Below are 25,807 nucleotides of genomic sequence, written 5' to 3'. Positions count from 1 at the left end.
CGTTGCAGCTTATCAAATGACAGGAGGACTCAGAGTGGACGCTGCTACTGAGCGCTCTGCCAGAAGAGGCAAAGGAAGGACTTGGCAAGAAAGGCACCAAATCTCTCACTTCTAGCGGCAACTCCACAGTGTGTCTCGGAAATGCTCCCAAGTAAGCACGGCCCAGAAGCTCGTGGGGACCAAGCACCCCAAAGAGCCTCTGGGGTCAGATCAAGCCTTTCTGTGCCTCCAACTCCTTGACCACATTCTGGAGAGGGACCGGTCTCTTCAGACCACACTGGCCCCTACATATCCAACACGGCTGAGCTCAGTGTCTTGGACATGCTCCCTCCTCTGGGGCCCGGAAGCCTTCATGCTTCAGGCCGGCCCCTATCAGAATCCCAGCAAGCTGAGACCTAAACGGCACAGGTCAAAGCCTATTCTCCAGCTCTCACTGGCTGGGGGGATTGCTAGCTCCTGGCAGCATTCCAGCACTCAGCATCCTCAGCCAGCAACACCAAGTGCTGGCTGGTCAGGATCTTGCAGCTCTGTCTTGCACTAAATACAGCACCAGCCACAACTGGCACTTACCGGCTCAGAATGCTCAGCTTCTTCCGTGACTGCAGCCAGAGGCTTACAGTCCTTTTGCACCTCTTTGGCCTCATCTCCAGGAACTGAGTGAGTCACTTCAGAGTCTGTTATCGGTTCAGGGCTCTGTGGACAGAGAGAAGCATCAGGGACAGGCCATTGCCTATCATTCCTAACCTTATTTCTCTTCAGCTCTACAAGTTGCTCCACTAAGGCAAAATCATCAACTCTCATAGCAATGGGACTCTGAAGTCACTCCAGCCCAGTGAGGACGGGCTGACTGAACAGACGTGCACATGGCTCCCAATTCAGTAGTCCACCCTGGCTACTACCAGCAAGCAACCTTCTCTCTGAAAACTGGGCTTTGACTTGTGTAAAGCTCTGAAATGGAAAATTAGGAAATAGCCAGCTGTTGCTGCTGCAGACATGGAAAACTAAAACACTCTCAGAATGTCAGCCGGTGCTGCCAAAGGGGAGGAAGTCTTCAGCAAAAGCACTTCTGCTTGAAGACAAAATGAGCGGGGCTTCTCCGACTGGCAAAGGGAGGAGCCCACCAAGCAAAGGATCCAAGTGCCCCCTACTCCAGTGTCTAAAGCATCTGGATGCAGTGAGGGCATTCTTGGAATGAGATCGGCCCTTGCGGGGAGCACTGTCATGTAGGCATTTCTGGAAGTGAGCCTGCAAGGTTGCTGATGAGCCTCCTTTTCCCCTGCCTAAAGTTCCCGCAGCACCTCCTCATTGGGCTTGTGCTCCCACCTGTCCCCAGCTGCCGTGTCCTTCTCTGGACACGCTCCAGCCCCTCAATGTCTTTCTGCTTCAGATGGGCCCAGAACTGCTCACAGCACTCCAGCTGCGGCCACAGCACCGATGCCCAGCACAGGGCACAGGGCACTGCCCTGCTCCTGCTGCCCCACTACTGCTGACACAGGCCACCATGCCCTTGGCCTTCTCGGCCAGCTGGGATCACACCGCCTCATGTTCAGCTGCTGTTGACCACAAGCCCTGACTCCTTTATCTCCCAGGTGGCTCCCCCAGTGCAGAGTTGCACCTTGGATTTAGGATGCAGCATCCGCAATTGCGAGATGCCTATCCTGTTCTTAGCAACACAAGAAAGCAGTCCAAGTCTTTCCGCCTTCTCCCCTCTCCAGGCTGCAATGCGCATTTTCAAGGGCAGTTATCAAGGCAGACCACACCACAGAAAGTATCAAGAGACACATGTTGCCGCTGGGTTTTGCCTCACAAATGGGTCCAGAACTATGCAGTTCTTTTGCCACACCGGACAGGACCAGGCCCACAAGGACTCGTGAACAACACAATCAACTCGTTGCAGCTTATCAAATGACAGGAGGACTCAGAGTGGATGCTGCTACTGAGCGCTCTGCCAGAAGAGGCAAAGGAAGGACTTGGCAAGAAAGGCACCAAATCTCTCACTTCTAGCGGCAACTCCACAGTGTGTCTCGGAAATGCTCCCAAGTAAGCATGGCCCAGAAGCTCGTGGGGACCAAGCACCTCAAAGAGCCTCTGGGGTCAGATCACGCCTTTCTCTGCCTGCAGCCCCTTGACCAGACTCTGGGGACGGACCGGTCTCTTCAGACCACACTGGCCCCTACATATCCAACACGGCTGAGCTCAGTGTCTTGGACATGCTCCCTCCTCTGGGGCCGGGAAGCCTTCATGCTTCAGGCCTGTCCCTATCAGAATCCCAGCAGGCAGGGACCTAAACGGCACAGGTCAAAGCCCATTCTCCAGCTCTCACTGGCTGGGGGGATTGCTAGCTCCTCGCAGTATTCCAGCACTCAGCATCCTCAGCCAGCAACACCAAGTGCTGGCTGGTCAGGATCTTGCAGCTCTGTCTCGCACTAAAGATGGCACCAGCCACAACTGGCACTTACGGGCTCAGAATGCTCAGCTTCTTCGCTGATTGCCACAGGAGGCTTCTGGTCCTTTTGTGCCTCTTTTGCCTCGTCTCCAGGAATTGAGGTAGTCACTTCAGAGTCTGTAATCGGTTCAGGGCTCTGTGGACAGAGAGAAGCATCAGGGACAGGCCATTGCCTATCATTCCTAACCTTATTTCTCTTCAGCTCTACAAGTTGCTCCACTAAGGCAAAATCATCAACTCTCATAGCAATGGGACTCTGAAGTCACTCCAGTCCAGTGAGGACGGGCTGACTGAACAGACGTGCACATGGCTCCCAATTCAGTAGTCCACCCTGGCTACTACCAGCAAGCAACCTTCTCTCTGAAAACTGGGCTTTGACTTGTGTAAAGCTCTGAAATGGAAAATTAGGAAATAGCCAGCTGTTGCTGCTGCAGACATGGAAAACTAAAACACTCTCAGAATGTCAGCCGGTGCTGCCAAAGGGGAGGAAGTCTTCAGCAAAAGCACTTCTGCTTGAAGACAAAATGAGCGGGACTTCTCCGACTGGCAAAGGAAGGAGCCCACCAAGCAAAGGATCCAAGTGCCCCCTACTCCAGTGTCTAAAGCATCTGGATGCAGTGAGGGCATTCTTGGAATGAGAACGGCCCTTGCGGGGAGCACTGTCATGTAGGCATTTCTGGAAGTGAGCCTGCAAGGTTGCTGATGAGCCTCCCTTTCCCCTGCCTAAAGCTCCCGCAGCACCTCCTCATTGGGCTTGTGCTCCCACCTGTCCCCAGCTGCCGTGTCCTTCTCTGGACACGCTCCAGCCCCTCAATGTCTTTCTGCTTCAGATGGGCCCAGAACGGCTCACAGCACTCCAGCTGCGGCCACAGCACCGATGCCCAGCACAGGGCACAGGTCACTGCCCTGCTCCTGCTGCCCCACTACTGCTGACACAGGCCACCATGCCCTTGGCCTTCTTGGCCACCAGGGCACACGGCGCCTCATGGTCAGCTGCTATTGACCGCAAGCCCTGGCTCCTTTTTCTCCCAGGCAGCTCCCCAGGTGCTACGTTGCACCTTGGATTTAGGATCCGGCATCCGGAATTCCGAGATGTCTTTCCTGCTCTTAGCAACACAAGAAAGCAATCCAAGTCTTTCCGCCTTCTCCCCTCTCCAGGCTGCAATGCACATTTTCAAGGGCACTTATCAAGGCAGACCACACCACAGAAAGTATCAAGAGACACATGTTGCCGCTGGGTTTTGCCTCACAAATGGGTCCACAACTATGCAGTTCTTTTGCCACACCGGACAGGAACAGGCCCACAAGGACTCGTGAACAACACAATCAACTCGTTGCAGCTTATCAAATGACAGGAGGACTCAGAGTGGACGCTGCTACTGAGCGCTCTGCCAGAAGAGGCAAAGGAAGGACTTGGCAAGAAAGGCACCAAATCTCTCACTTCTAGCGGCAACTCCACAGTGTGTCTCGGAAATGCTCCCAAGTAAGCACGGCCCAGAAGCTCGTGGGGACCAAGCACCCCAAAGAGCCTCTGGGGTCAGATCAAGCCTTTCTGTGCCTCCAACTCCTTGACCACATTCTGGAGAGGGACCGGTCGCTTCAGACCACACTGGCCCCTACATATCCAACACGGCTGAGCTCAGTGTCTTGGACATGCTCCCTCCTCTGGGGCCCGGAAGCCTTCATGCTTCAGGCCGGCCCCTATCAGAATCCCAGCAAGCTGAGACCTAAACGGCACAGGTCAAAGCCTATTCTCCATCTCTCACTGGCTGGGGGGATTGCTAGCTCCTGGCAGCATTCCAGCACTCAGCATCCTCAGCCAGCAACACCAAGTGCTGGCTGGTCAGGATCTTGCAGCTCTGTCTTGCACTAAATACAGCACCAGCCACAACTGGCACTTACCGGCTCAGAATGCTCAGCTTCTTCCGTGACTGCAGCCAGAGGCTTACAGTCCTTTTGCACCTCTTTGGCCTCATCTCCAGGAACTGAGTGAGTCACTTCAGAGTCTGTTATCGGTTCAGGGCTCTGTGGACAGAGAGAAGCATCAGGGACAGGCCATTGCCTATCATTCCTAACCTTATTTCTCTTCAGCTCTACAAGTTGCTCCACTAAGGCAAAATCATCAACTCTCATAGCAATGGGACTCTGAAGTCACTCCAGCCCAGTGAGGACGGGCTGACTGAACAGACGTGCACATGGCTCCCAATTCAGTAGTCCACCCTGGCTACTACCAGCAAGCAACCTTCTCTCTGAAAACTGGGCTTTGACTTGTGTAAAGCTCTGAAATGGAAAATTAGGAAATAGCCAGCTGTTGCTGCTGCAGACATGGAAAACTAAAACACTCTCAGAATGTCAGCCGGTGCTGCCAAAGGGGAGGAAGTCTTCAGCAAAAGCACTTCTGCTTGAAGACAAAATTAGCGGGGCTTCTCCGACTGGCAAAGGGAGGAGCCCACCAAGCAAAGGATCCAAGTGCCCCCTACTCCAGTGTCTAAAGCATCTGGATGCAGTGAGGGCATTCTTGGAATGAGATCGGCCCTTGCGGGGAGCACTGTCATGTAGGCATTTCTGGAAGTGAGCCTGCAAGGTTGCTGATGAGCCTCCTTTTCCCCTGCCTAAAGTTCCCGCAGCACCTCCTCATTGGGCTTGTGCTCCCACCTGTCCCCAGCTGCCGTGTCCTTCTCTGGACACGCTCCAGCCCCTCAATGTCTTTCTGCTTCAGATGGGCCCAGAACTGCTCACAGCACTCCAGCTGCGGCCACAGCACCGATGCCCAGCACAGGGCACAGGGCACTGCCCTGCTCCTGCTGCCCCACTACTGCTGACACAGGCCACCATGCCCTTGGCCTTCTCGGCCAGCTGGGATCACACCGCCTCATGTTCAGCTGCTGTTGACCACAAGCCCTGACTCCTTTTTCTCCCAGGCAGCTCCCCCAGTGCAGAGTTGCACCTTGGATTTAGGATGCAGCATCCGCAATTGCGAGATGCCTATCCTGTTCTTAGCAACACAAGAAAGCAGTCCAAGTCTTTCCGCCTTCTCCCCTCTCCAGGCTGCAATGCGCATTTTCAAGGGCAGTTATCAAGGCAGACCACACCACAGAAAGTATCAAGAGACACATGTTGCCGCTGGGTTTTGCCTCACAAATGGGTCCAGAACTATGCAGTTCTTTTGCCACACCGGACAGGACCAGGCCCACAAGGACTCGTGAACAACACAATCAACTCGTTGCAGCTTATCAAATGACAGGAGGACTCAGAGTGGATGCTGCTACTGAGCGCTCTGCCAGAAGAGGCAAAGGAAGGACTTGGCAAGAAAGGCACCAAATCTCTCACTTCTAGCGGCAACTCCACAGTGTGTCTCGGAAATGCTCCCAAGTAAGCACGGCCCAGAAGCTCGTGGGGACCAAGCACCTCAAAGAGCCTCTGGGGTCAGATCACACCTTTCTCTGCCTGCAGCCCCTTGACCAGACTCTGGGGACGGACCGGTCTCTTCAGACCACACTGGCCCCTACATATCCAACACGGCTGAGCTCAGTGTCTTGGACATGCTCCCTCCTCTGGGGCCGGGAAGCCTTCATGCTTCAGGCCTGTCCCTATCAGAATCCCAGCAGGCAGGGACCTAAACGGCACAGGTCAAAGCCCATTCTCCATCTCTCACTGGCTGGGGGGATTGCTAGCTCCTCGCAGTATTCCAGCACTCAGCATCCTCAGCCAGCAACACCAAGTGCTGGCTGGTCAGGATCTTGCAGCTCTGTCTCGCACTAAAGATGGCACCAGCCACAACTGGCACTTACGGGCTCAGAATGCTCAGCTTCTTCGCTGATTGCCACAGGAGGCTTCTGGTCCTTTTGTGCCTCTTTTGCCTCGTCTCCAGGAATTGAGGTAGTCACTTCAGAGTCTGTAATCGGTTCAGGGCTCTGTGGACAGAGAGAAGCATCAGGGACAGGCCATTGCCTATCATTCCTAACCTTATTTCTCTTCAGCTCTACAAGTTGCTCCACTAAGGCAAAATCATCAACTGTCATAGCAATGGGACTCTGAAGTCACTCCAGCCCAGTGAGGACGGGCTGACTGAACAGACGTGCACATGGCTCCCAATTCAGTAGTCCACCCTGGCTACTACCAGCAAGCAACCTTCTCTCTGAAAACTGGGCTTTGACTTGTGTAAAGCTCTGAAATGGAAAATTAGGAAATAGCCAGCTGTTGCTGCTGCAGACATGGAAAACTAAAACACTCTCAGAATGTCAGCCGGTGCTGCCAAAGGGGAGGAAGTCTTCAGCAAAAGCACTTCTGCTTGAAGACAAAATGAGCGGGACTTCTCCGACTGGCAAAGGAAGGAGCCCACCAAGCAAAGGATCCAAGTGCCCCCTACTCCAGTGTCTAAAGCATCTGGATGCAGTGAGGGCATTCTTGGAATGAGAACGGCCCTTGCGGGGAGCACTGTCATGTAGGCATTTCTGGAAGTGAGCCTGCAAGGTTGCTGATGAGCCTCCCTTTCCCCTGCCTAAAGCTCCCGCAGCACCTCCTCATTGGGCTTGTGCTCCCACCTGTCCCCAGCTGCCGTGTCCTTCTCTGGACACGCTCCAGCCCCTCAATGTCTTTCTGCTTCAGATGGGCCCAGAACGGCTCACAGCACTCCAGCTGCGGCCACAGCACCGATGCCCAGCACAGGGCACAGGTCACTGCCCTGCTCCTGCTGCCCCACTACTGCTGACACAGGCCACCATGCCCTTGGCCTTCTTGGCCACCAGGGCACACGGCGCCTCATGGTCAGCTGCTATTGACCGCAAGCCCTGGCTCCTTTTTCTCCCAGGCAGCTCCCCAGGTGCTACGTTGCACCTTGGATTTAGGATCCGGCATCCGGAATTCCGAGATGTCTTTCCTGCTCTTAGCAACACAAGAAAGCAATCCAAGTCTTTCCGCCTTCTCCCCTCTCCAGGCTGCAATGCACATTTTCAAGGGCACTTATCAAGGCAGACCACACCACAGAAAGTATCAAGAGACACATGTTGCCGCTGGGTTTTGCCTCACAAATGGGTCCACAACTATGCAGTTCTTTTGCCACACCGGACAGGACCAGGCCCACAAGGACTCGTGAACAACACAATCAACTTGTTGCAGCTTATCAAATGACAGGAGGACTCAGAGTGGACGCTGCTACTGAGCGCTCTGCCAGAAGAGGCAAAGGAAGGACTTGGCAAGAAAGGCACCAAATCTCTCACTTCTAGCGGCAACTCCACAGTGTGTCTCGGAAATGCTCCCAAGTAAGCACGGCCCAGAAGCTCGTGGGGACCAAGCACCCCAAAGAGCCTCTGGGGTCAGATCAAGCCTTTCTGTGCCTCCAACTCCTTGACCACATTCTGGAGAGGGACCGGTCGCTTCAGACCACACTGGCCCCTACATATCCAACACGGCTGAGCTCAGTGTCTTGGACATGCTCCCTCCTCTGGGGCCCGGAAGCCTTCATGCTTCAGGCCGGCCCCTATCAGAATCCCAGCAAGCTGAGACCTAAACGGCACAGGTCAAAGCCTATTCTCCAGCTCTCACTGGCTGGGGGGATTGCTAGCTCCTGGCAGCATTCCAGCACTCAGCATCCTCAGCCAGCAACACCAAGTGCTGGCTGGTCAGGATCTTGCAGCTCTGTCTTGCACTAAATACAGCACCAGCCACAACTGGCACTTACCGGCTCAGAATGCTCAGCTTCTTCCGTGACTGCAGCCAGAGGCTTACAGTCCTTTTGCACCTCTTTGGCCTCATCTCCAGGAACTGAGTGAGTCACTTCAGAGTCTGTTATCGGTTCAGGGCTCTGTGGACAGAGAGAAGCATCAGGGACAGGCCATTGCCTATCATTCCTAACCTTATTTCTCTTCAGCTCTACAAGTTGCTCCACTAAGGCAAAATCATCAACTGTCATAGCAATGGGACTCTGAAGTCACTCCAGCCCAGTGAGGACGGGCTGACTGAACAGACGTGCACATGGCTCCCAATTCAGTAGTCCACCCTGGCTACTACCAGCAAGCAACCTTCTCTCTGAAAACTGGGCTTTGACTTGTGTAAAGCTCTGAAATGGAAAATTAGGAAATAGCCAGCTGTTGCTGCTGCAGACATGGAAAACTAAAACACTCTCAGAATGTCAGCCGGTGCTGCCAAAGGGGAGGAAGTCTTCAGCAAAAGCACTTCTGCTTGAAGACAAAATGAGCGGGACTTCTCCGACTGGCAAAGGAAGGAGCCCACCAAGCAAAGGATCCAAGTGCCCCCTACTCCAGTGTCTAAAGCATCTGGATGCAGTGAGGGCATTCTTGGAATGAGAACGGCCCTTGCGGGGAGCACTGTCATGTAGGCATTTCTGGAAGTGAGCCTGCAAGGTTGCTGATGAGCCTCCCTTTCCCCTGCCTAAAGCTCCCGCAGCACCTCCTCATTGGGCTTGTGCTCCCACCTGTCCCCAGCTGCCGTGTCCTTCTCTGGACACGCTCCAGCCCCTCAATGTCTTTCTGCTTCAGATGGGCCCAGAACGGCTCACAGCACTCCAGCTGCGGCCACAGCACCGATGCCCAGCACAGGGCACAGGTCACTGCCCTGCTCCTGCTGCCCCACTACTGCTGACACAGGCCACCATGCCCTTGGCCTTCTTGGCCACCAGGGCACACGGCGCCTCATGGTCAGCTGCTATTGACCGCAAGCCCTGGCTCCTTTTTCTCCCAGGCAGCTCCCCAGGTGCTACGTTGCACCTTGGATTTAGGATCCGGCATCCGGAATTCCGAGATGTCTTTCCTGCTCTTAGCAACACAAGAAAGCAATCCAAGTCTTTCCGCCTTCTCCCCTCTCCAGGCTGCAATGCACATTTTCAAGGGCACTTATCAAGGCAGACCACACCACAGAAAGTATCAAGAGACACATGTTGCCGCTGGGTGTTGCCTCACAAATGGGTCCACAACTATGCAGTTCTTTTGCCACACCGGACAGGACCAGGCCCACAAGGACTCGTGAACAACACAATCAACTCGTTGCAGCTTATCAAATGACAGGAGGACTCAGAGTGGACGCTGCTACTGAGCGCTCTGCCAGAAGAGGCAAAGGAAGGACTTGGCAAGAAAGGCACCAAATCTCTCACTTCTAGCGGCAACTCCACAGTGTGTCTCGGAAATGCTCCCAAGTAAGCACGGCCCAGAAGCTCGTGGGGACCAAGCACCCCAAAGAGCCTCTGGGGTCAGATCAAGCCTTTCTGTGCCTCCAACTCCTTGACCACATTCTGGAGAGGGACCGGTCGCTTCAGACCACACTGGCCCCTACATATCCAACACGGCTGAGCTCAGTGTCTTGGACATGCTCCCTCCTCTGGGGCCCGGAAGCCTTCATGCTTCAGGCCGGCCCCTATCAGAATCCCAGCAAGCTGAGACCTAAACGGCACAGGTCAAAGCCTATTCTCCAGCTCTCACTGGCTGGGGGGATTGCTAGCTCCTGGCAGCATTCCAGCACTCAGCATCCTCAGCCAGCAACACCAAGTGCTGGCTGGTCAGGATCTTGCAGCTCTGTCTTGCACTAAATACAGCACCAGCCACAACTGGCACTTACCGGCTCAGAATGCTCAGCTTCTTCCGTGACTGCAGCCAGAGGCTTACAGTCCTTTTGCACCTCTTTGGCCTCATCTCCAGGAACTGAGTGAGTCACTTCAGAGTCTGTTATCGGTTCAGGGCTCTGTGGACAGAGAGAAGCATCAGGGACAGGCCATTGCCTATCATTCCTAACCTTATTTCTCTTCAGCTCTACAAGTTGCTCCACTAAGGCAAAATCATCAACTCTCATAGCAATGGGACTCTGAAGTCACTCCAGCCCAGTGAGGACGGGCTGACTGAACAGACGTGCACATGGCTCCCAATTCAGTAGTCCACCCTGGCTACTACCAGCAAGCAACCTTCTCTCTGAAAACTGGGCTTTGACTTGTGTAAAGCTCTGAAATGGAAAATTAGGAAATAGCCAGCTGTTGCTGCTGCAGACATGGAAAACTAAAACACTCTCAGAATGTCAGCCGGTGCTGCCAAAGGGGAGGAAGTCTTCAGCAAAAGCACTTCTGCTTGAAGACAAAATTAGCGGGGCTTCTCCGACTGGCAAAGGGAGGAGCCCACCAAGCAAAGGATCCAAGTGCCCCCTACTCCAGTGTCTAAAGCATCTGGATGCAGTGAGGGCATTCTTGGAATGAGATCGGCCCTTGCGGGGAGCACTGTCATGTAGGCATTTCTGGAAGTGAGCCTGCAAGGTTGCTGATGAGCCTCCTTTTCCCCTGCCTAAAGTTCCCGCAGCACCTCCTCATTGGGCTTGTGCTCCCACCTGTCCCCAGCTGCCGTGTCCTTCTCTGGACACGCTCCAGCCCCTCAATGTCTTTCTGCTTCAGATGGGCCCAGAACTGCTCACAGCACTCCAGCTGCGGCCACAGCACCGATGCCCAGCACAGGGCACAGGGCACTGCCCTGCTCCTGCTGCCCCACTACTGCTGACACAGGCCACCATGCCCTTGGCCTTCTCGGCCAGCTGGGATCACACCGCCTCATGTTCAGCTGCTGTTGACCACAAGCCCTGACTCCTTTATCTCCCAGGTGGCTCCCCCAGTGCAGAGTTGCACCTTGGATTTAGGATGCAGCATCCGCAATTGCGAGATGCCTATCCTGTTCTTAGCAACACAAGAAAGCAGTCCAAGTCTTTCCGCCTTCTCCCCTCTCCAGGCTGCAATGCGCATTTTCAAGGGCAGTTATCAAGGCAGACCACACCACAGAAAGTATCAAGAGACACATGTTGCCGCTGGGTTTTGCCTCACAAATGGGTCCAGAACTATGCAGTTCTTTTGCCACACCGGACAGGACCAGGCCCACAAGGACTCGTGAACAACACAATCAACTCGTTGCAGCTTATCAAATGACAGGAGGACTCAGAGTGGATGCTGCTACTGAGCGCTCTGCCAGAAGAGGCAAAGGAAGGACTTGGCAAGAAAGGCACCAAATCTCTCACTTCTAGCGGCAACTCCACAGTGTGTCTCGGAAATGCTCCCAAGTAAGCACGGCCCAGAAGCTCGTGGGGACCAAGCACCTCAAAGAGCCTCTGGGGTCAGATCACACCTTTCTCTGCCTGCAGCCCCTTGACCAGACTCTGGGGACGGACCGGTCTCTTCAGACCACACTGGCCCCTACATATCCAACACGGCTGAGCTCAGTGTCTTGGACATGCTCCCTCCTCTGGGGCCGGGAAGCCTTCATGCTTCAGGCCTGTCCCTATCAGAATCCCAGCAGGCAGGGACCTAAACGGCACAGGTCAAAGCCCATTCTCCAGCTCTCACTGGCTGGGGGGATTGCTAGCTCCTGGCAGCATTCCAGCACTCAGCATCCTCAGCCAGCAACACCAAGTGCTGGCTGGTCAGGATCTTGCAGCTCTGTCTCGCACTAAATACAGCACCAGCCACAACTGGCACTTACCGGCTCAGAATGCTCAGCTTCTTCGCTGATTGCCACAGGAGGCTTCTGGTCCTTTTGCGCCATTTTGGCCTCGTTCCCAGGAATTGAAAGAGTCACTTCAGAGTTTGTTATCGGTTCAGGGCTCTGTGGACAGAGAGAAGCATCAGGGACAGGCCATTGCCTATCATTCCTAACCTTATTTCTCTTCAGCTCTACAAGTTGCTCCACTAAGGCAAAATCATCAACTGTCATAGCAATGGGACTCTGAAGTCACTCCAGCCCAGTGAGGACGGGCTGACTGAACAGACGTGCACATGGCTCCCAATTCAGTAGTCCACCCTGGCTACTACCAGCAAGCAACCTTCTCTCTGAAAACTGGGCTTTGACTTGTGTAAAGCTCTGAAATGGAAAATTAGGAAATAGCCAGCTGTTGCTGCTGCAGACATGGAAAACTAAAACACTCTCAGAATGTCAGCCGGTGCTGCCAAAGGGGAGGAAGTCTTCAGCAAAAGCACTTCTGCTTGAAGACAAAATGAGCGGGACTTCTCCGACTGGCAAAGGAAGGAGCCCACCAAGCAAAGGATCCAAGTGCCCCCTACTCCAGTGTCTAAAGCATCTGGATGCAGTGAGGGCATTCTTGGAATGAGAACGGCCCTTGCGGGGAGCACTGTCATGTAGGCATTTCTGGAAGTGAGCCTGCAAGGTTGCTGATGAGCCTCCCTTTCCCCTGCCTAAAGCTCCCGCAGCACCTCCTCATTGGGCTTGTGCTCCCACCTGTCCCCAGCTGCCGTGTCCTTCTCTGGACACGCTCCAGCCCCTCAATGTCTTTCTGCTTCAGATGGGCCCAGAACTGCTCACAGCACTCCAGCTGCGGCCACAGCACCGATGCCCAGCACAGGGCACAGGTCACTGCCCTGCTCCTGCTGCCCCACTACTGCTGACACAGGCCACCATGCCCTTGGCCTTCTTGGCCACCAGGGCACACGGCGCCTCATGGTCAGCTGCTATTGACCGCAAGCCCTGGCTCCTTTTTCTCCCAGGCAGCTCCCCAGGTGCAAAGTTGCACCTTGGATTTAGGATCCGGCATCCGGAATTCCGAGATGTCTTTCCTGCTCTTAGCAACACAAGAAAGCAATCCAAGTCTTTCCGCCTTCTCCCCTCTCCAGGCTGCAATGCACATTTTCAAGGGCACTTATCAAGGCAGACCACACAACACAAAGTATCAAGAGACACATGTTGCCGCTGGGTTTTGCCTCACAAATGGGTCCAGAACTATGCAGTTCTTTTGCCACACTGGACAGGAACTGGCCCACAAGGACTCGTGAACAACACAATCAACTCGTTGCAGCTTATCAAAAGACAGGTGCACTCAGAGGGGACGCTGCTACTGAGCGCTCTGCCAGAAGAGGCAAAGGAAGGACTTGGCAAGAAAGGCACCAAATCTCTCACTTCTAGCGGCAACTCCACAGTGTGTCTCGGAAATGCTCCCAAGTAAGCACGGCCCAGAAGCTCGTGGGGACCAAGCACCCCAAAGAGCCTCTGGGGTCAGATCAAGCTTTTCTGTGCCTCCAACTCCTTGACCACATTCTGGAGAGGGACCGGTCGCTTCAGACCACACTGGCCCCTACGTATCCAACACGGCTGAGCTCAGTGTCTTGGACATGCTCCCTCCTCTGGGGCCCGGAAGCCTTCATGCTTCAGGCCGGCCCCTATCAGAATCCCAGCAATCTGAGACCTAAACGGCACAGGTCAAAGCCTATTCTCCATCTCTCACTGGCTGGGGGGATTGCTAGCTCCTGGCAGCATTCCAGCACTCAGCATCCTCAGCCAGCAACACCAAGTGCTGGCTGGTCAGGACCTTGCAGCTCTGTCTTGCACTAAATACAGCACCAGCCACAACTGGCACTTACCGGCTCAGAATGCTCAGCTTCTTCCGTGACTGCAGCCAGAGGCTTACAGTCCTTTTGCACCTCTTTGGCCTCATCTCCAGGAACTGAGTGAGTCACTTCAGAGTCTGTTATCGGTTCAGGGCTCTGTGGACAGAGAGAAGCATCAGGGACAGGCCATTGCCTATCATTCCTAAAGTTATTTCTCTTCAGCACTACAAGTTGCTCCACTAAGGCAAAATCATCAACTCTCATAGCAATGGGACTCTGAAGTCACTCCAGTCCAGTGAGGACGGGCTGACTGAACAGACGTGCACATGGCTCCCAATTCAGTAGTCCACCCTGGCTACTACCAGCAAGCAACCTTCTCTCTGAAAACTGGGCTTTGACTTGTGTAAAGCTCTGAAATGGAAAATTAGGAAATAGCCAGCTGTTGCTGCTGCAGACATGGAAAACTAAAACACTCTCAGAATGTCAGCCGGTGCTGCCAAAGGGGAGGAAGTCTTCAGCAAAAGCACTTCTGCTTGAAGACAAAATGAGCGGGACTTCTCCGACTGGCAAAGGAAGGAGCCCACCAAGCAAAGGATCCAAGTGCCCCCTACTCCAGTGTCTAAAGCATCTGGATGCAGTGAGGGCATTCTTGGAATGAGAACGGCCCTTGCGGGGAGCACTGTCATGTAGGCATTTCTGGAAGTGAGCCTGCAAGGTTGCTGATGAGCCTCCCTTTCCCCTGCCTAAAGCTCCCGCAGCACCTCCTCATTGGGCTTGCGCTCCCACCTGTCCCCAGCTGCCGTGTCCTTCTCTGGACACGCTCCAGCCCCTCAATGTCTTTCTGCTTCAGATGGGCCCAGAACGGCTCACAGCACTCCAGCTGCGGCCACAGCACCGATGCCCAGCACAGGGCACAGGTCACTGCCCTGCTCCTGCTGCCCCACTACTGCTGACACAGGCCACCATGCCCTTGGCTTCTTGGCCACCAGGGCACACGGCGCCTCATGGTCAGCTGCTATTGACCGCAAGCCCTGGCTCCTTTTTCTCCCAGGCAGCTCCCCAGGTGCAAAGTTGCACCTTGGATTTAGGATCCGGCATCCGGAATTCCGAGATGTCTTTCCTGCTCTTAGCAACACAAGAAAGCAATCCAAATCTTTCCGCCTGCTCCCCTCTCCAGGCTGCAATGCACATTTTCAAGGGCACTTATCAAGGCAGACCACACAACACAAAGTATCAAGAGACACATGTTGCCGCTGGGTTTTGCCTCACAAATGGGTCCACAACTATGCAGTTCTTTTGCCACACTGGACAGGAACAGGCCCACAAGGACTCGTGAACAACACAATCAACTCGTTGCAGCTTATCAAAAGACAGGTGCACTCAGAGGGGACGCTGCTACTGAGCGCTCTGCCAGAAGAGGCAAAGGAAGGACTTGGCAAGAAAGGCACCAAATCTCTCACTTCTAGCGGCAACTCCACAGTGTGTCTCGGAAATGCTCCCAAGTAAGCACGGCCCAGAAGCTCGTGGGGACCAAGCACCCCAAAGAGCCTCTGGGGTCAGATCAAGCTTTTCTGTGCCTCCAACTCCTTGACCACATTCTGGAGAGGGACCGGTCGCTTCAGACCACACTGGCCCCTACGTATCCAACACGGCTGAGCTCAGTGTCTTGGACATGCTCCCTCCTCTGGGGCCCGGAAGCCTTCATGCTTCAGGCCGGCCCCTATCAGAATCCCAGCAATCTGAGACCTAAACGGCACAGGTCAAAGCCTATTCTCCAGCTCTCACTGGCTGGGGGGATTGCTAGCTCCTGGCAGCATTCCAGCACTCAGCATCCTCAGCCAGCAACACCAAGTGCTGGCTGGTCAGGACCTTGCAGCTGTGTCTCGCACTAAATACAGCACCAGCCACAACTGGCACTTACCGGCTCAGAATGCTCAGCTTCTTCCGTGACTGCAGCCAGAGGCTTACAGTCCTTTTGCACCTCTTTGGCCTCATCTCCAGGAACTGAGTGAGTCACTTCAGAGTCTGTTATCGGTTCAGGGCTCTGTGGACAGAGAGAAGCATCAGGGACAGGCCATTGCCTATCATTCCTAAAGTTATTTCTCTTCAGCACTACAAGTTGCTCCACTAAGGCAAAATCATCAACTGTCATAGCAATGGGACTCTGAAGTCACTCCAGCCCAGTGAGGACGGGCTGACTGAACAGACGTGCACATGGCTCCCAATTCAGTAGTCCACCCTGGCTACTACCAGCAAGCAACCTTCTCTCTGAAAACTGGGCTTTGACTTGTGTAAAGCTCTGAAATGGAAAATTAGGAAATAGCCAGCTGTTGCTGCTGCAGACATGGAAAACTAAAACACTCTCAGAATGTCAGCCGGTGCTGCCAAAGGGGAGGAAGTCTTCAGCAAAAGCACTTCTGCTTGAAGACAAAATGAGCGGGGCTTCTCCGACTGGCAAAGGAAGGAGCCCACCAAGCAAAGGATCCAAGTGCCCCCTACTCCAGTGTCTAAAGCATCTGGATGCAGTGAGGGCATTCTTGGAATGAGAACGGCCCTTGCGGGGAGCACTGTCATGTAGGCATTTCTGGAAGTGAGCCTGCAAGGTTGCTGATGAGCCTCCCTTTCCCCTGCCTAAAGCTCCCGCAGCACCTCCTCATTGGGCTTGCGCTCCCACCTGTCCCCAGCTGCCGTGTCCTTCTCTGGACACGCTCCAGCCCCTCAATGTCTTTCTGCTTCAGATGGGCCCAGAACGGCTCACAGCACTCCAGCTGCGGCCACAGCACCGATGCCCAGCACAGGGCACAGGTCACTGCCCTGCTCCTGCTGCCCCACTACTGCTGACACAGGCCACCATGCCCTTGGCTTCTTGGCCACCAGGGCACACGGCGCCTCATGGTCAGCTGCTATTGACCGCAAGCCCTGGCTCCTTTTTCTCCCAGGCAGCTCCCCAGGTGCAAAGTTGCACCTTGGATTTAGGATCCGGCATCCGGAATTCCGAGATGTCTTTCCTGCTCTTAGCAACACAAGAAAGCAATCCAAATCTTTCCGCCTGCTCCCCTCTCCAGGCTGCAATGCACATTTTCAAGGGCACTTATCAAGGCAGACCACACCACAGAAAGTATCAAGAGACACATGTTGCCGCTGGGTTTTGCCTCACAAATGGGTCCAGAACTATGCCATTTCTGTCTCTTTTTTGCACACCAGACAGGACCAGGCCCACAAGGACTCGTGAACAACACAATCAACTCGTTGCAGCTTATCAAATGACAGGAGGACTCAGAGGGGACGCTGCTACTGAGCGCTCTGCCAGAAGAGGCAAAGGAAGGACTTGGCAAGAAAGGCACCAAATCTCTCACTTCTAGCGGCAACTCCACAGTGTGTCTCGGAAATGCTCCCAAGTAAGCACGGCCCAGAAGCTCGTGGGGACCAAGCACCCCAAAGAACCTCTGGGGTCAGATCACACCTTTCTCTGCCTGCAGCCCCTTGACCAGACTCTGGAGAGGGACCGGTCTCTTCAGACCACACTGGCCCCGACATATCCAACACGGCTGAGCTCAGTGTCTTGGACATGCTCCCTCCTCTGGGGCCGGGAAGCCTTCATGCTTCAGGCCTGTCCCTATCAGAATCCCAGCAGGCAGGGACCTAAACGGCACAGGTCAAAGCCCATTCTCCAGCTCTCACTGGCTGGGGGGATTGCTAGCTCCTGGCAGCATTCCAGCACTCAGCATCCTCAGCCAGCAACACCAAGTGCTGGCTGGTCAGGATCTTGCAGCTCTGTCTCGCACTAAATACAGCACCAGCCACAACTGGCACTTACCGGCTCAGAATGCTCAGCTTCTTCGCTGATTGCCACAGGAGGCTTCTGGTCCTTTTGCGCCATTTTGGCCTCGTTCCCAGGAATTGAAAGAGTCACTTCAGAGTTTGTTATCGGTTCAGGGCTCTGTGGACAGAGAGAAGCATCAGGGACAGGCCATTGCCTATCATTCCTAACCTTATTTCTCTTCAGCTCTACAAGTTGCTCCACTAAGGCAAAATCATCAACTCTCATAGCAATGGGACTCTGAAGTCACTCCAGCCCAGTGAGGACGGGCTGACTGAACAGACGTGCACATGGCTCCCAATTCAGTAGTCCACCCTGGCTACTACCAGCAAGCAACCTTCTCTCTGAAAACTGGGCTTTGACTTGTGTAAAGCTCTGAAATGGAAAATTAGGAAATAGCCAGCTGTTGCTGCTGCAGACATGGAAAACTAAAACACTCTCAGAATGTCAGCCGGTGCTGCCAAAGGGGAGGAAGTCTTCAGCAAAAGCACTTCTGCTTGAAGACAAAATGAGCGGGGCTTCTCCGACTGGCAAAGGGAGGAGCCCACCAAGCAAAGGATCCAAGTGCCCCCTACTCCAGTGTCTAAAGCATCTGGATGCAGTGAGGGCATTCTTGGAATGAGATCGGCCCTTGCGGGGAGCACTGTCATGTAGGCATTTCTGGAAGTGAGCCTGCAAGGTTGCTGATGAGCCTCCCTTTCCCCTGCCTAAAGCTCCCGCAGCACCTCCTCATTGGGCTTGTGCTCCCACCTGTCCCCAGCTGCCGTGTCCTTCTCTGGACACGCTCCAGCCCCTCAATGTCTTTCTGCTTCAGATGGGCCCAGAACTGCTCACAGCACTCCAGCTGCGGCCACAGCACCGATGCCCAGCACAGGGCACAGGGCACTGCCCTGCTCCTGCTGCCCCACTACTGCTGACACAGGCCACCATGCCCTTGGCCTTCTCGGCCAGCTGGGATCACACCGCCTCATGTTCAGCTGCTGTTGACCACAAGCCCTGACTCCTTTTTCTCCCAGGTGGCTCCCCCAGTGCAGAGTTGCACCTTGGATTTAGGATGCAGCATCCGCAATTGCGAGATGCCTTTCCTGTTCTTAGCAACACAAGAAAGCAGTCCAAGTCTTTCCGCCTTCTCCCCTCTCCAGGCTGCAATGCGCATTTTCAAGGGCAGTTATCAAGGCAGACCACACAACAGAACGTATCAAGAGACACATGTTGCCGCTGGGTTTTGCCTCACAAATGGGTCCAGAACTATGCAGTTCTTTTGCCACACCGGACAGGACCAGGCCCACAAGGACTCGTGAACAACACAATCAACTCGTTGCAGCTTATCAAATGACAGGAGGACTCAGAGTGGATGCTGCTACTGAGCGCTCTGCCAGAAGAGGCAAAGGAAGGACTTGGCAAGAAAGGCACCAAATCTCTCACTTCTAGCGGCAACTCCACAGTGTGTCTCGGAAATGCTCCCAAGTAAGCACGGCCCAGAAGCTCGTGGGGACCAAGCACCCCAAAGAGCCTCTGAGGTCAGATCACACCTTTCTCTGCCTGCAGCCCCTTGACCAGACTCTGGGGACGGACCGGTCTCTTCAGACCACACTGGCCCCTACATATCCAACACGGCTGAGCTCAGTGTCTTGGACATGCTCCCTCCTCTGGGGCCGGGAAGCCTTCATGCTTCAGGCCTGTCCCTATCAGAATCCCAGCAGGCAGGGACCTAAACGGCACAGGTCAAAGCCCATTCTCCATCTCTCACTGGCTGGGGGGATTGCTAGCTCCTGGCAGTATTCCAGCACTCAGCATCCTCAGCCAGCAACACCAAGTGCTGGCTGGTCAGGATCTTGCAGCTCTGTCTCGCACTAAAGACGGCACCAGCCACAACTGGCACTTACGGGCTCAGAATGCTCAGCTTCTTCGCTGATTGCCACAGGAGGCTTCTGGTCCTTTTGCGCCTCTTTTGCCTCGTCTCCAGGAATTGAGGTAGTCACTTCAGAGTCTGTAATCGGTTCAGGGCTCTGTGGACAGAGAGAAGCATCAGGGACAGGCCATTGCCTATCATTCCTAACCTTATTTCTCTTCAGCTCTACAAGTTGCTCCACTAAGGCAAAATCATCAACTCTCATAGCAATGGGACTCTGAAATCACTCCAGCCCAGTGAGGACGGGCTGACTGAACAGACGTGCACATGGCTCCCAATTCAGTAGTCCACCCTGGCTACTACCAGCAAGCAACCTTCTCTCTGAAAACTGGGCTTTGACTTGTGTAAAGCTCTGAAATGGAAAATTAGGAAATAGCCAGCTGTTGCTGCTGCAGACATGGAAAACTAAAACACTCTCAGAATGTCAGCCGGTGCTGCCAAAGGGGAGGAAGTCTTCAGCAAAAGCACTTCTGCTTGCTGCAAAAAGACAAAATGAGCGGGGCTTCTCCGAATGGCAAAGGAAGGAGCCCACCAAGCAAAGGATCCAAGTGCCCCCTACTCCAGTGTCTAAAGCATCTGGATGCAGTGAGGGCATTCTTGGAATGAGAACGGCCCTTGCGGGGAGCACTGTCATGTAGGCATTTCTGGAAGTGAGCCTGCAAGGTTGCTGATGAGCCTCCCTTTCCCCTGCCTAAAGCTCCCGCAGCACCTCCTCATTGGGCTTGTGCTCCCACCTGTCCCCAGCTGCCGTGTCTTTCTCTGGACACGCTCCAGCCCCTCAATGTCTTTCTGCTTCAGATGGGCCCAGAACTGCTCACAGCACTCCAGCTGCGGCCACAGCACCGATGCCCAGCACAGGGCACAGGTCACTGCCCTGCTCCTGCTGCCCCACTACTGCTGACACAGGCCACCATGCCCTTGGCCTTCTCGGCCAGCTGGGATTACACCGCCTCATGTTCAGCTGCTGTTGACCACAAGCCCTGGCTCCTTTTTCTCCCAGGTGGCTCCCCCAGTGCAAAGTTGCACCTTGGATTTAGGATGCAGCATCCGCAATTGCGAGATGCCTTTCCTGTTCTTAGCAACACAAGAAAGCAATCCAAGTCTTTCCGCCTTCTCCCCTCTCCAGGCTGCAATGCACATTTTCAAGGGCACTTATCAAGGCAGACCACACCACAGAAAGTATCAAGAGACACATGCAGCCTCTGGGTTTTGCCTCACAAATGGGTCCAGAACTATGCAGTTCTTTTGCCACACCGGACAGAAGTAGGCCCACAACGACTCGTGAACAACACAATCAACTCGTTGCAGCTTATCAAATGACAGGTGCACACACACTAGACTCTACTACTGAGTGCTCTGCCAGAAGAGGCAAAGGAAGGACTTGGCAAGAAGGCACCAAATCTCTCACTTCTAGCGGCAACTCCACAGTGTGTCTCGGAAATGCTCCCAAGTAAGCACGGCCCAGAAGCTCATGGGGACCAAGCACCCCAAAGAGCCTCTGGGGTCAGATCAAGCCTTTCTGTGCCTCCAACTCCTTGACCACATTCTGGAGAGGGACCGGTCTCTTCAGACCACACTGGCCCCTACATATCCATCTCGGCTGAGCTCAGTGTCTTGGACATGCTCCCTCCTCTGGGGCCGGGAAGCCTTCATGCTTCAGGCCGGCCCCTATCAGAATCCCAGCAGGCAGGGACCTAAACGGCACAGGTCAAAGCCCATTCTCCAGCGCTCACTGGCTGGGGGGATTGCTAGCTCCTGGCAGCATTCCAGCACTCAGCATCCTCAGCCAGCAACACCAAGTGCTGGCTGGTCAGGATCTTGCAGCTCTGTCTCGCACTAAAGACGGCACCAGCAACAACTGGCACTTACCAGCTCAGAATGCTCAGCTTCTTCCCTGACTGCAGCCAGAGGCTTGCGATCCTTTTGCACCTCTTTGGCCTCGTCTCCAGGAACTGAGTGAGTCACTTCAGAGGCTGTTATCGGTTCAGGGCTCTGTGGACAGAGAGAAGCATCAGGGACAGGCCATTGCCTATCATTCCTAACCTTATTTCTCTTCAGCTCTACAAGTTGCTCCACTAAGGCAAAATCATCAACTCTCATAGCAATGGGACTCTGAAGTCACTCCAGTCCAGTGAGGACGGGCTGATTGAACAGAATTGCACCTTGCTCCTAATTCAATAGTCCACCCTGGTTACTACCAGCAAGCAACGTTCCCTCTGAAAACTGAGCTTTGACTTGTGTAAAGCTCTGAAATGGAAAATTAGGAAATCGCCAGCTGTTGCTGCTGCAGGCATGGATATGTTTTGGCTTTCACTCCTCCCAGGTTAACCTCCACGCTCTCCTGCCATGGGCTAAGATTACTGTTTTCTTGTCATTTCTTAAACACGTGGATCATCAAACGTTCTTTTGTTACTCACCTCAGATTTGGCATCTATGTAGATATGTCTGAGGTGACCTGGAGTGGGCAAGGAAATTGAAGAAGTCTCTTTTAGACAAATGTCTGAACTGATGAATCCCACAGAGCCAGTCAACCCTATCGGAGAGCATTTTTTCATTCACCACAAGCATCCAGGTGGTGGATGAGAGAGAGGATGCGAATGACATAGATGAGGAGATGGTGGATAAAGAGATGATGGTTAAGGAGATATCTTTCACACTGCCATCAAGAGAACAGTGCAATATTCTTTGCTCTAATTATGCTTTGGCTTATCTTGCCAGCATATTTATGCAATTTTGACCACTATAATGGATATAGTTCTTTAACACTCAATGCTTCTTTTCTGCCCTATATCTAAAGCAGCCTTTTTTATGCTCTCCTTCAGGTACTTTTGGTTTTTTTAATTAGTTGCATCCACTAATTCTCATTGACTTGGTGAAAAGAGTTGGCCAGAAAATCTTGCCCAAAATCCCTCTGAGCTGTGGAAGTTCTGTTGGCAGCGAAGCAGGACAGCTGTTTTTCTGCCTGCAGCCCCCTGGCTACAGGCTCCTTGTTTTCAGCAGTACATGTTGACAGGAGCTTTGCCAGTGGCATCCTAATGCTCTTTCTGTTTCAAAATCAACCCAGTCACTAACAAAGAGCAGGAAGACATACAAAAGCCAGGTTAGGTTACACCCTGGGAAAATCTCTACTTACATGCCAGGTTAGTCAGGTAATAGGCCGAATAAGAGATACCATACACAGTGCAAACTGCAGCAACAAGTTGCTCAATCATTGTAGCACTGCTGTGCAAGTTTGCAGACTGTGCTGAAACACAAGAAAAAACAAGGCTCTTGTCAGTAGGCAGCTGCCCACTGACAATCAGGAGGATGCTCCTATGCTGAGCACACCCAAGGGCGGCTCTGGCACTGAGGCCTTCTGCACACCAAAGCAACCTTCTGATGTCACCACATCAACATGGCAACCATGCCCTGACATCACAAAGCAAACGTTCTGCATTGGTCTGTGAATTTATGCAAAGCAGCCCAACCTTCCACACAGCGAACACAAATTAGCATGGGAAGTTCTCAAAGCAGAACAAAGTCCCCTTGTGAGACAAACCCTGTTGTTCAAGGGATCCAAGAGCAACTCCAATAGTGCCCCAAGCACCCACAGCCTATACCTGAACTAAGCACTCAGATGGCACCAAATGGAAGGAAACCAGACCAAGAAAATGGCCCTAACCATTGCACGGAACTAGGAGAGAAGACACTGTTGGCATAAAATAATATTGTTGAAATAATTCCTAACAAATGTCTCCACGTAACTCCACGTTTATTGGACATGCCCAGGGCTCCTGTGTATGTACACCTCTTCCTTTATTCCACTTTGGAAGCAGTCAAACTGTCAAGATCTGCCAGGTAGGCAGTGAAATTTCAGGACATGCCCTGGATCAAATCAGTGTGCATCTCATCCTTCTCACCCCTCCACCCCCGAGCCAGGAGTGGAATTTTCCCAGTGCCAGCATCAGCTCACACATGGCTATCACGTGAGATGAGACCTCGACTGACTGCATGCCAACAATGGCTCCATCATGCATTGTTCCTTTTTCAAAGGTGAACTGACCACTGACTGAACAATACATTGCTTCTCTTTCAAGGACAACTTCCCAGTATTAAACAATACCGTTTTCTTCATTGTCTTGTCAACCTGCTGAAACATGGATCAAATATGGCAGGGCCTCAGTCACGACTCTGGTCCCTGAAACAATTGTTTGCGGACCATCCCATTCCTCAAATTCTCCTTTGGTGGTCAAGAGCCTCCTAAAATCACTTTCATCCCCTTGAATGCATTCCAGCTACCATCTTAACAGAACCACTCTCTTTATTCTCAAGGCAAAGACAGCCACTTGCACACTTTAATCACCGCAACGGAAGAATACAGGACTAAGCACTGTCTATTATAGGTAAAGGAATTCACAGTTTGCTACAGTCAAACATTTTCCCAACATTTTCCACTGCAATCTACTGTCAGCAGACATCCCCAGCCTTTTCCATTCCCCTGGCAGAACTCTGTACCGACTACCCATGGGCACCAGGGAAGGAGCAGCAGTCACAGAGGGGATGCATCCGCTGCCCTGGGCAGGAACCAAAATGTTCTTCAGAAACAGCTGCAGGCCTGTATCTGCACGGGATGCTCTGGCTCATTGGTTTTGGCATTTGGAAATGCAATTGCACTTTCTGTCTCATGGAGAAGCATCAAGGTTGCGAAAAAGTTGGGCAATGGGCTGCATTCCAAAGGCACTGCAGTGTGGAGGAAGCAATGCCCGAATGAGTGAGAAACAAAACACACTTTTGGGACAATATTAGTATAGGAAGTAATATCAAATCTGGTCTAACTGGAGGCCTCCAGGGGCAGATATGGAAAAATGTCCCCCCCACATAGGGCAAATTGGGTTTTCTAAGTTTGGAAAAGTAGCATAATTGACAAGAATTCCCAACTGTAAGCACAATAAGGAGGAAATCTCCCCCTTTTCATTCCACCTTCTCTGGAGTCCCTCTTTCTTGCTACTAACTGTACAGGCTACACCTACTTTATGAGAAAGTCTCCTGAGAACGTGTTTTACCCTTGGTTGCCAGAGGAGGCAAGATAGGATAGGAGCCTTTGGAATGTGTTTTGTCTTTCTGCCTATCAGAGGAGAAAAAGTACTGAACTGAACATAGGAACTCTGTAACTCTACAACAATAGTCATCTGTGAATATATATGAAGGAAATAAAATAGCAAAACTAATTTTGGCATCAGAAGGAGACCCCCAATTCCTAACCATACAAAAGCCACCACAAACAGGACTTTCCATCTTGAAAAAAAGCACTGAACAATCCAGGAAGTTAATGTAGAGCTTATTCACAGGATGACAAGGAAGGGAACCTTCCAACGGAGTTGATATAGTTTGATATAGTTTGAATTCTGAGTCCCACTCAGGACTTGAACTGGAGAGAGCCATCCTGAAATGGTCATCACCACCTCCTGAACCCTCTCCATTGATTCACTGAAATGATCAGATATCATGGGAGAGAAGCTCAGCTGGCTCCAAACAGGGATGCCATCTCAAATAGGCATGCTTTCCAAAGGGAAACAACAACAACAACAAAGGAACCATGACTTTGCAAACTCAGTGCCTCACAGGATCAAAAGAGATTCCTTGGTTTCCAGAAAAATGCAGAAATAGGACTGACAGGACCATCTGCACCTCTGCCTTCATGACCTTGCTATCACAGGCCAGTATGGCCCATAATCCCACTAATTCATTCATCAAGGCGTCAGCAGCAGCAGCAGCAGCAGCAGTGGCGCAGCTCAAAAAACATCAGGCAGCAGTTCCCATTCACTGTGAGGGCATAGCTGCAGGGCCAGGACTGCCAGGGCCAGGGTGGATAGAGAGCACGAGTAGCACCGATCCTAACGAGCCACTGCTCTGACACTGCCAACGGGATCCCCACTGAGACGAGGTGTCGGGAGGTGCCGCTGAGCACTGAGATGGTTTTTGCAGCGCAGCAAGGCAGCTCAGGTGCCTACCTGAGCCTTGAGTAGGCAACAGCCAGCTCTGCCAGCAGCACCATATGGCCAGAGAGCTCCTGTGTTTCAGACTCACAGCCAAGGCCACCCAGCAGGACAATTTCCACGTCAGAGCTGCAGAGACCTTTCCTCTTACCTTGCTGGATCCCTGGGAAAAATTCTAGAACCTGTGACAGAGAATCTGCTTCTCCAAGAGACTGATGACTCCACTCACAAGGAGCTCAGCACAACCAGATCTTGAGCAATCCCTGTGGGACCAGCTGAGGATTCCACTGCAGCTGAGGGGACAGGATCACTGCTTGTAAAAGGACAATTCCAGTGAAGT

This window comes from Cinclus cinclus, chromosome Z, assembly GCF_963662255.1.
Source record: "Cinclus cinclus chromosome Z, bCinCin1.1, whole genome shotgun sequence".
NCBI classification, from domain to species: Eukaryota; Metazoa; Chordata; class Aves; order Passeriformes; family Cinclidae; genus Cinclus; species Cinclus cinclus.
The sequence above is the reverse complement of the archived record's forward strand: the minus strand, read 5'-3'. Positions refer to the sequence as shown.